This window comes from Cryptotermes secundus, unplaced genomic scaffold (assembly GCF_002891405.2).
Source record: "Cryptotermes secundus unplaced genomic scaffold, Csec_1.0 scaffold1001, whole genome shotgun sequence".
Taxonomy (NCBI): Eukaryota; Metazoa; Arthropoda; class Insecta; order Blattodea; family Kalotermitidae; genus Cryptotermes; species Cryptotermes secundus.
This window is the reverse complement of record NW_019728508.1, coordinates 594,784-606,832: the sequence shown is the minus strand read 5'-3', so window position 1 is coordinate 606,832 and position 12,049 is coordinate 594,784. Positions and strand designations below refer to the sequence as shown.

Genomic DNA, 12,049 nt, shown 5'->3' with positions numbered 1-12,049 from the left:
AGGTAGCTCCAGGACTAACTGACTGACTCAGTACAACTGACTCGGTGGCTGTCACAGTACAACTCGGAACTGTCTTCGGCGATGGCCAGGTTACAACTAACTCGGTGGCTGTCACAGTACAACTGACTCTGGCTGTGAATAGCCTTCGCTGCTCCTTATGTAGCCTCGATCGGACAATACGGAAAACGGCCACGTAACAGGCACCCTTGTTGCCTGGCGCTGTGTTGCTAGTAACGCTAGCGGAAGTAACCGCTGTTACTACCGTAACAATCCTGTTGCGTCGCCGTTACGTTACCGTGCGGAGGAGGGGGAGGGGAGCGCTGACTCACCCGCCGCGTCACTGCTGGTGAGGGGGGTTCTCCTTTGCGCAACATGTCACAATATCAACATCAAGTCAAATGCTGAAGCTGAAATAAGTTACAGTAATGTATAGCACGCCATTGTGTTGTCCCCATGCTTCAGTCATCAGTCTACAGGCTTAATCCGGCAGTCTTCCAGGTTTCAGTTACACTTCTTAGAACTCATTAATATGAATACTGAAATGAGTATTAGAAATCTTCCTGGGTCAGGGGGTAAAGGGCGGCAGGCGCGTAAGGCCACACAGTTTGGGCTTCCGATCGACCTTACAGGCAAAACTTTCACAGTTTACCCCCTCCCTTTCCTCCCATACACGCGCAGATAAAGCGGCAGGCTTCATGCCACAATCACGGTCTTCCAGCCTATAATGTTGAGTCACACACGTCACGTGCTACGGTCCTGCAGGCAGAACTGACGGACTGACGGGTTTCCAACAGGCCAACAGTCCAAACGATTGCCCGGTCGGCCAAACCACACACGTCAGTTCTGCCTTTCAGTCTTCAACTGTGCAGGCCGAACTGGAGGTCGAACTGTGTGTGTATGGGGGTCCTTAGACCGCTCGGCTACCGTGACCGGCCAGGGATAGCTTTAACTTTTTTTTTTACCTTATTGTCGCTTCAGATTATTCTGACATGTAATGGTAATGAAAGAGTAATTTCTAAAATTCTGAGTGAGGAGCAAACACTCATAGTAATCTACGCTTCTGTAACTGACCTTCAAAATCATAATGGAAAGAACGAGTAGTCTTCGAAGTCAGAAGCAAACATTCATAATAACTCAAGAGATTCCCTTACAGCTCTTCACAATCTGTTCTTCCAAAGCGATTTTTTCCATGTTATTTACTCACAAAATCTTCTCCGCGTATGGAAATAATCTTAGCCTACTTTCAAGTACTTTAATTATCGTAATGGCTTTTCAAGCAGACACGACAAGTGTATATCACACGAAAGTGGCAGTCTTGACACGTAATGTTATTAGAATGATGATAAAGAATACAAGAACTCACCACATGTTTACTAGCGACCATCACTAAACATCATTTCGGCCATACACATTGGTCCTTGGATATATCGAAAACTACCCCAGGCTCCAACCCACCTGGAAAAGAAAAACATTAAACTGTAAAGTATGTACAAAAAGTATTAATGACAACTCATGTGATTAATAATGGTTGGCTAGAGGGCTCTCACGCTTTAAATTGGTAGACACGTACTTGTCTTAATGACAACAACATTATGCAAGGCCAGAAGTACAATACAATTTTTGTTTAGCTGGTCCTCACATAACATCTAAACAAGAGCCTTGATCAAATATGGGTTCTCTTCAGAAGCGACATATTCTGACCAACACGTTAATTCCTCATAATTATGAAACCTAAAGCTTCATAAGCCGGTCACGGTAGCCGAGCGGTCTAAGGCGTGTACTGTCTCCGCTCGCTTGGAAACCGGGATCGTGGGCTCGAATCCCACTCAGGACATGGATGTTTAGTTTGTGTGTGTGTGCGTTTTTCTGTGTTTGTGTACAGGTAGAGGCCTTGCGACGCGCTAATCACCCGCCCAAGGAGTCCTACCGAATGTGTAAGATCTAGAAAAGCCGAAGTGAATGGAGTTCTCAGGGAGGTAGGCCTAGGCACACTGGGGCTGTAGTGCCAAGAAAAAAAAAAGCTTCATAATGGTCATCACACATGTTTTCGTATTCAATTCCGAGACCTAAATCCAGCACACGTCACACAGTTACAGCTGATTATTTGCAATAAACAATAAACGTGTTTACGCTGGATCGCCGGTATTCCAAAACTGTGTTACCCCTGAGCTTAATCAACATGCCACGAAAACGCATAAAGGAACAAAGGTGAAGCTCCACATATTCTCAATCTCAGAACCAGACAGAGAGGGAGAGTGAGCTTCACGCTCCGCCGCCTGGTACCCGAAGAAAAACAGCTCGGTACACGCTGGACAGGAGACCAAGGTGGTGAACGAAAACATCCCTTTCGAGATCTGAACCACAGTTACTAGGGTGACTTGCTATCTCAGCTAGCGTAGATATTAATATATGCTTATTATCCTACAATCTATGGCACCCTACACAGAATATACTTACTTTAAGTACTTACTCATGGAGCTGAGCCCTTCTTGAGGAGCCGCCAATTCTGCAGATACTCAAGAATTTCCCAGCATTTTATGGAACCCGAAGGTTCATCACCGTGTTCACAAGAGCCCTCCACTGGTCCCTATCCTGAGCCAGATTTATCCAATCCATACCATCCCATCCTATCTCTCTAAGATCCATTCTAATATTGTTCACCCACCTACGCCTTGGTCTTCCCTGTGGTCTCTTTCCTTCTGGCTTTCCCACCAATATCCTATATGCATTCCTCGTCTCTCCCATTCGTGCTACATGCCCTATCAGCCTCATCCTCCTTGACTTGATCATTTTAATTATACTTGAAGAAGAGTACAAGTTATGAAGCTCCTCATTATGCAGTTTTCTCCAACCTCCTGTGATTTCATCTCTCTTTTTGGTCCAAATATTCTCCTCAACACCCTGTTCTCAAATACCCTCAATCTACAGAATATATATGTGTATAAACATTCTAATTTTTTTAAATGTGCAAGATGATATGAACAGGACCAACAAGTTGGCCGACTCTGGTTCATCTGATCATTATCTCTTAGTAGATAAACAACAGGAAGTGTCTGATACTCGAACTACAGTTAGACTGAACGCGAATATATCCGAGCTGTGATTTTCAATATGTCTGCCAGCTCCAGCGTGTGGAGGGAGACCTCGCCACGTTTCACTGAAACTCATACAGTGGCATGGGATTCAAGGAATGACATCTTGCTTATTGAACCGAGGCTGCAGTATCACGTTTCTTTAACGCTTTTATACAGTGGGACTGTTACTGTACTTTTAGGCTGGCTGAAACTTGGGGCCACTCTCGATGTAAGTAACTACTGGTCTCAGGGCCGCGCCATACCTCAAGGGGTTAGTCGCTGGCTTCCCACCGTGGCGGCCCGGGTTCGATCCCGGGTCTGGTCGAGTGGGATTTGTGGTGAACAAAGTGGCGCTGGGGCAGGTTTTCTCCGAGTACTTCGGTTTCCCCTGCCAATCTTCATTCCACCAAATTCCCCATCATCATAATCACCCGGGGCAGACTACAATAGGCCAATCAGTGACCGCCGTGCCGAGTGGACCCAGTTGTACTCCACCCCCACTAAGCGAATTTATAACAAAATTACCTTAACAGTCTGCGATTTACATACGAGTGTTATATCTGAAACAGTCACTAGGAAAGCAACAGCCAATTTCTTTATGCATACCATCTCTATACTGTGTTACTTTCCCGTAATTTTAGGCCCGTGTAAGAATCCGATCTTAGCACGAAGTCCGTTCCATTTTCTGTTACAAATGAAAATAAGAACGAAGAATATCAGACAGTTTCCATTTCGTCCGTCGTCATGCAACTCTTATCATGTCGCTGTAGTGCAGATGGGCGATTGGACCCGCAAGCTCGCAGTTTTTCTCTCCCATCCGTCCGTCCGTCCATCCATCTTTTTCCGAATCATTCTCTGGTAACAAAATCCGGAGTTAAAACGCCTCTAATTAACTTTCATCGTTGGTTACGACCTTGAACCACTTCACAACCTCGCGACACAGGCCTGCTTCCCTGTGATTCATATTGTTCTCTGAACTCCACATCCTTGTCCGCCTTCCAAACGATCACTTTCCTAAGAAGCCTCCTCAGTGACATTCCATATTCATTTCTGCTCCTTACCCTGATCCCTGCATGCCTGCCAGTGCAGTAAAAATCACTAAAATTATAACTGAAATGAGGACGACAAAATTAATCTACACGGACCAAAAGATAACAAGGTTGTGGTACATTGTGTGAAATACGGGCTCTGTGGCCAAACAAATAACCCACCAACGAAGATTAACACGTCAAATAAAACGGAATCTTTTTTTTTTTGCTCTGTAACACTTTTATCGTTAGAAAGTTATATATCCTGCCAACCAAATGAAAGAAACTGCAGGAAAACGATTTAACTATGACTAATATGTCCTGGTATACTGTTGCTTTACTTTCTGCGCAATTATACTGCGCCCTTTTTGCACACAAATTTTACAAGTGCAAAGCAAAAAAAAAATCTTAATCTTTATACATAATCACCTACTAGAATACCATACCAATATTTACACAGTGTGAGAAAATAAAAGGAGAACTAAAATGTGACTATGTTGGGCTCAAAAGCTGTGGTATAGGGAAGCCACTAAAAATTATGCGTCGTATTCCATTCTGAATCTATAAAAATCAGAGTTCAGTTGTTATGTTTCCCTTGTAAGGTCTACCAGTGAGGAAAATTTAATCAGTACGCCGCCGCAGCCGCAGCCTCCGCCTCCTCCTCCTCCTGCTCCTCCTCCTCCTTCTCGTTGACGGAGGCAAAATAAACAACCCCTTTTGAGCCACAGCCTTCCTCAGAAGGTACTGCCACATTTGCCTGAATTAGATCATCCGGTTTTCACTTCTTTGGATTCCGCAACAATTTTTTTTTTACGCAGCAAGGTCGTCAGCCTTACGTCCAAACCCCAACCTGGAGAACAAGGTCTCTGTATTTATGTCCCCCGTGACAGGGTGGCCCCGTTATACCCCTAGGTACCGGGTTCCCTTTTCATCGCCTTCTACGACTCGCAGGGCTACGATGGAGGTATTCTGACCCGCCTCCAACACGGGATACATCGCCTTCACTATCGTATATAATGTGTCTGCAGAAAGTTCATTTTATAATTCCTCAGTATCATTAAAACTCGAATCAAATTATTAAACCCTGTTCATCAATCACATCGATACATAACAGCTGTTTCAATTAAGCCCCTCACGGGAGCTCTCTATCGTCGGCAATGGGAAATATTTTACTTTCAAGAAAGCAGTCTTCTGGGATTTGGCACCGTGTATATGTGGTGTTAACCGACGTTTCGGAGGAACGTATCGCCTACATCTTCAGGGTAGAAGGAAAAATATAAGAAATCCGCAAGCGAAGAGACCGTGAGAACCGGTAAAAGCAGACTGGTGTTGGAAATATTTCTTATATTTTTCCTTCTACCCTGAAGATGGAGGCGATACGTTCCTCCGAAACGTCGGTTAACACCACATATACACGGTGCGAAGTCCCAGAAGACTGCTTTCTTCATAGTCACCGCCGTGAAAGCCTCAATCTTACATGTTTACTTTCAATTGACTGCAACACACAAGCATTATTCTCTTGCGTGCGTCAGCTCAGACATACTATTTCATGCACTGCGCACAGGCAAAAGAAATCAAGAGTTAAAAAATACAGAAACTGTTACATCGATCACATACAACGGAACTGCGTCCAATCGGAGACGCGCAGCTAAAACCTTATCCACAACTTCCATAAACGACTTCAAAATATGAGAAATGGCTACCACAGCGTTTTATGTGCACGATGTTAAAGAAGCTTATTAAAAATCCAGACATGACATGAAGTTTCATAAACTGTAAGTGTATGAAATGGTCTTGTCTCTCTTTTATAATACATGAACCCAACCAATAGCATACCATCTGCTCACTTTCCATTGGTGCAAACAGTGCATGCAACATGAATAGAATGGCCTGCCCTAGTCATGTTGTACCCAATGGAAACTACAAACAGTAGGCTGTATAGGCAAATTTTCTGAGCCCACCCGCCCCTAAACCATTTCCCTCCCCCCCACACGCTACAGACCGAAGATTACAATCTAGTTTCATTTCATGGTAACAACAGACCTTCATAAAAGCGTCTGTCAGTGGTAGCACGCTGTATGCTTCTGCCGCCTCAAGCCTCGCCATCTCTTTCATTAAGACAATGGACTTAGGTCTCTCTCGCACGTAGCATAAGCTTCCACATTTCGTTTAAAATTATGATTTACTTCCAGGTGTGGTCACCGAACGAGAAAGGTCGGGTGGGGGGTATATTTTTGCATCGAGAATATTTCAAGGTTTTATAAAAAGCTATTTGTGCTATTTACGGATTCAAGGAGCAGTGAAACAAAGGAAGCACATTACATAACGCTAGCCAGCATTACTGGATGGTTTTGCTGTTTTTGTTAGAACGAGAAGCATCATGATTTCCAACATACCTCTGTTTACGTGGAATGTTCAGATTCCAAGACAACCCGCAGACTGCGAACTGTTTCCGATACTGCGACCGGGGGAGACTCGTCCATTGTTATTTCTAGTGGAACGAGGAGACGGTAGAACTCTTCACAAGTGAAAATATTCTGATTCAACTATTTCATCAAAGGGAATGGGTCGGAAGACGTTTTGGGGGACTTCCTTACCTCCGGCCATACAGTGCCAAGGTCTACCGGTGCATGGCGCTCTTATCGCTGGTTTCGCGGTACAGTATCTATGAGTAGCTTCATACTTTCATCGTTCCTCCTTCGGGACCTTGGTAACGAGTTGAACGTACCGTTGCCTAGACACACGGGAACTCCACAAAACAATTCTTTAGCAGGAAAGAACTCCACTGAGAAACTCGTACAAAGATTTTGGTGCGCAGGAATGGCCTGAGCAAACGGGCACGTAGCGGGGGAGAGGGCAGAAATAGGAAACTTAACGAAGAACTGCTCTGAAAAGAAAACCATTCAACATGGGTTCCCGTATTTCGAAATTTAAAGAAAAGAATTTGCTGGGCAACCAAGCAAGGAAACGGTCATGTCTGATTTATCCAACGGAGTAAAGTCCTTCTTGAAACACTAAAACTTGCTCAGCTGGTCAACAAACTTCCTGTAGTTCAGGTTTAGTTATTGAACTACCGATATGGATCCATGCCAGTGCAACGTGTCATATTATATACTAACATAATATTTGCCTAAAGTTGGTAAGTATTAAAATTAAAACAGAAGATACAAAATTAGAAAAAAGATATAATATAAAAATGAAATATATACCATATATCAAAATGTATTAAGTGATATAAGTGTTGAATATATTATGGAAATATTAGAAGTACTTAAAAATGTTTTAAAAATATTTAAAACTATTTAGTATGGGAGGTTAAGGAATATGCATGCCAACTTAATTCTAAGGTTCCAATGCATGTTATGTCATTTGTAGGTGTCTCTTGTTTTAGGATGCAACCAATGAAGAGACCACTCTGTCGTATTATGTTGCTTGGGGATTCATTGAAATACTATCCCGCTACCTAAACCGAAGTCTCCCAATTGGTCTCTTCGTTTCTTGTGTTCAACGAAAATGTTGTATTCATGTCTCATCTCTCCCGTGTGTGCTACATGCCCCGCCCAAGCCATTCTCCTTGATCTGATCACCATAATAATTGGCGACACTCTTGGCAAATGGACGGTGCTCACTTGCGTTCTCTTTCCAATACACTGCCTCTTCAATGAACTACAATCGCTTCATCTGAAACATTCTTCTTGAATGCTTTAAAAGAAAGTTCAGTATGATAAAGAGTTGTAGGCCTGTTGCCTAAATAATCCTCTGTATTGTGGCATTACCAGGATATACACCATAGTATACGACTGAGAGACCAGGTATGTCGAGGGGGAATAATTGCAGTTGGAAGCAGAAACGAAAAGACGAAAGACGAACCGATAACCAGAGAAGTAAGAGAAACGGAGGGTGGAAAATAGCATATAAAATAGAGAACTTGTTCATAAATCTTGGTAATGATAACATCTCTTTCAGTCTCTCATTCACTCACTTGCACACACATACAAGTGCTGTACACAACAGATCTTGTTGCTTTTCAAAACCAACACTCATCCAATTCCAGTGACAAATTCTACTAAAATTCTGGATACTGAACGGCAATGCATACTCTTTCATCCTGTAGTGTACGGTTTACATAGGCATAGGTGGGAGGATATTACAATGGATCATAAAGAAATGGGATAGAAGTGGGCTGAATCCATCTGGTTCAGGGCAGAGACCAGTTGGGGACTCTTGTGAGTACGGCACTGAACATTCGGGGTCTCGTGAAATAATAAATTAGCTTTTAACTTGTTCGCGCCACTTTGCAATGGCTTGGTCTGACATAGTGCGAGTATTAATGTCACACTGCGAGGAAGACAAGCCCGTGGCAGATGTGTCCTCTTTGCACGTGAAAAGTACGCTACGGCGGTGCATTGGGCCGTGAAGTCTGCATGCATTCTACCACCTCGGTACTACACGGACCTAAGTCGCAAGCTTCACGCTCCACCCAGAGACAGTCTGGATATGGTGGCGAGGTGAAAATTCTCCGGCTCTGTGTCCTCGTTGTCCAAGGCCATACTTTCAAAAGGGGTTACTTGGAAGACCGCGAAGGAGATGGGAGGATATAATTTTAATACGAATCTTGGAGAAAAAGATTGCTAGCACGTAAACCAGAGTACTATGAGTGGAAAATTACCGGTTTGAATGGCTCCCTCTAATAATAATGGTACCAGATCTTCGATTTCTACCCCAAGGAAAGGGCTTCATGAAGATCAAATGCTCCCATGCATACAATGTCGCATTCTGCTGCAGAAACACGTATAGATATTTGTAGCAGACCAGTTCCCTAATATTACATGCCTTGAAGTCATATTATCAGGTCTACTGAGTAGAAACGTAATTTATGTTACAGCATGGGAAATGTTTGCTGTAACCATTTCCAAAGTTCAGTTACGGAAACCGAACAAAGATGGCAAAAAGTGTCAGTGTTTCAGCATTAAAAATCTGACCTCTAGATTAGCAGTCAATCGATTAGTCCCACTGAATAAAATACAAACACCTCCATTCGCTAAATCAGTGTGAGCGGTATTGTTACTAAGCGATAAGAAACGGCAAAAGAACCGTGAACACGGCACCTCGTAAATGTGTTCCTTGTGAATTAACACGCCACTCTCATGACATCAAAATGGAATCTCCTTTAATCATACTGCAATAACGGTACTTAAATTTCTTCCAGTTTTTAACTTAGGTGCTGGAAGCTGTTCCACGGGGTGGGAGAACAAATAAGATAGCAAAAGCAGTTAAGTAGCATCCTACCTTATATTCAAAACAAACTCTTCTTCCACATTGTTTTACGGTGCCCATCAAACAGAAACAGCAGCAAACAAACTTTCCACAAGAAACAAGGCGGTCTCTTTTCTTTATTCCTTTTGTTTCTTAGTCTTCTTTCTATATTTGCTTGACTAACTTTTAATATTTTTACGAGCTAACATATGAAGACGGCTTGGAGAAACGGATGTCAAAACATCCTGCAAGAATCAGAAGATGCTGTTTCCCCATTGCTACTTTTGAATATTTATTTATGTGCAAAAACGTACGATGTGTCGGAATGAGGAGGCAGAGCCAGTTTCACGGAAAGAACTCAACTTCTGAGCAGGGGCGTGTGACGTATGAGAAACGCTGCAGTCGAGTGGCAAGATTTTTTCGGCTGTTTATAAGGCGCGTTAAACCGACTGATTGGATCGTCTGACATGCTACTTGATTCTGTCTACTGAAAATACCAACATAAAAAATATTTCAGAATTCCAAACAAATGTCTCAACTGTACCACAAAACTTCTACACCGTCGCCAACACGTGCCCGACACTGATGGCGTCGTTAAACCAACTCAAGACATTTCTGCATATGCATACTATAAGCCGTACGATAACTTAGTCGGGCGACGGTCTGCTGGCTGGTCAGCCGGTGTTCGATTCCCGGCAGGTGCAAGATTTCTCTTTATTCCACATCGAGCCGACGCGTGAAGATGATCATTCACCTCCATACAGTGCCGAGATCAAGAGAGGTGGAACTACACCTCCGCTCTCCCATACGTCCTCATGGCGTGGTACTTATTAAGAACTATTTTAGCAAATTCTGAGCTGGAAGTAAACTATTTCGGCTTTCATCAGGTGACTTGTATCGCCGGAAAAGACCCGTGACACCAAGGCATTCCACTGGGCATGTTAATGGACGTATTACTTCACAGTAAGTAAAAAAAAAGTGATGGTATCCCTGTAACAGGTCTTGGAGGCCCATAGGGTTGTGATAGGTCGAGGCTCACCATTTTATAGACAATCGGCTCACAGATGGCGGTGAGGTCGTCAGCCTTACGCGCCGGCCACCCTTTACTCCCAGGAATATTCCTGGTACTCATTTCTCTTAGAGACCGAGTAGACCCCAGGGCCACAGTACGGCTGGAAGGATTAGGTAAATTGAAAAACCCACCTTATCGAGATTCGATCCCGCGACATTCCGGCTTGTAGCATTGTGCCTCAATCAACTATGCAGTTCGGATCTTAATTCCGTGCCGGTTACATTCTATAAGCATACTAAATCAGACCATATTTCCTATGTGACTGTACTGTCGCAATCCGACCAGTTTTAATCACATTTCAGTGACACGACACGACGGGTTGACCGTCAGCCCAAATACTGTCATCGCCCACTGTACACACTCACTGCACATTGTTCAGGCCCCAATGCAGGTTAAGTCATTTTTATGAAAAGAAAAGCACAAACACCGGCAGAGACTGACTGTAAGCTGTGTACTCCCGCCCCCCTTTGCTTTGGCGCTACAGCCCCAATTTGGGCCTTGGCCTACCTCCATGAAACTCTCCCTTTCACTTCGGTTTACTAGATCTTAGATATTCTGAAGGACTCCTTAGGCGGATGATCAGCTCGTCGCAAAGCCTCTACCTAAACACGGGACAGCACAAACACAGAATAAGCGCATACAACACCAAACATCCATACCTTGTGTGGGATTCGAACCCACGATCCAGGTTTCCAAGCGAGCGAAGAGAGTGCATGATTTAGACCGCTCGGCTACCGTGACCGGCTAGCTGTGTATTAATAAACTCAAAGCAAGAGATAGAACAAAATTCCTTACTTACATGTTCATAATCCAATGAAATTTAGTCTCATCATAACTAAAGGACAAATTGTTTTGTTTTTGGTTCTGACGATAACTGCTTAATCGCTTCACTTCTGACTCCCAGACAAAAGAGAGACCAGTTTTCTACGGATTCCTTGGAAACCTATGTGGGTCTAATCGATCACTGAGAAAACCGGTGTATTAATAGCGTTCATATACTCGTATTTGTGTTCCGCGGATAATCGGTCTGAAACTTAGCGAAGTTATTTTACAGACTCTGCGGTTTCGTCGTTTTGCAACGCATTTCCTGATAATCTATTGAAAGAGGAACTTCAAATAGGTCACCAGCGCCTTCTTTCATGTGTTTACTTGCCCTTCATTCACTACGTATCATCTGGTTCTGCTAGCGAAACAGAGCAGCGAAATAACCTGACCAAATATCATAACTTAACATGATACTAAGTTCTATTTTGGTAATACAACTGAATTCATGGCTGCTAAGATGTATGCCCATCAATGAATGCCGATCTTCCAAGCGTTAACATACAAATTACTTCTTCTACCAGAATAATTATAATATCTGTGATTTTCACTGCTCACGGGTTTAAAGACGCCGACTAACATCCACAGTTTTATTAATGCGTAAATAGGTTTTGAGGTGCACAAAGCGCTTCCAAGGACGAGCCGTTTCTTCGGCTACGAAGTCTTCAGCGGACATACAGACGCGTACTGCAGACGGAGGACAGTACATGAACGAGATCACGATCGCTTCCTCCCATTGTTCATGAATAAGCCCATATGGACGCTATATAATCCAGATACTGACTGCTCTGTAATGT

The 12,049-nt window shown here is 43.5% G+C and overlaps 1 protein-coding gene across 1 annotated transcript in view; it reads right to left on the bottom strand.

The window, feature by feature from the left end:
* The window catches only part of LOC111865260 (homeotic protein proboscipedia-like), a gene marked incomplete at its 3' end in the record, with an annotated part of 206,850 nt that overhangs the window by 115,848 nt on the left and 78,953 nt on the right, over positions 1 to 12,049 (bottom strand). Inside the window, exon 2 of the mRNA XM_023853156.2 lies at positions 1,364 to 1,455. The remainder of the gene's footprint in view (positions 1 to 1,363; positions 1,456 to 12,049) is intronic.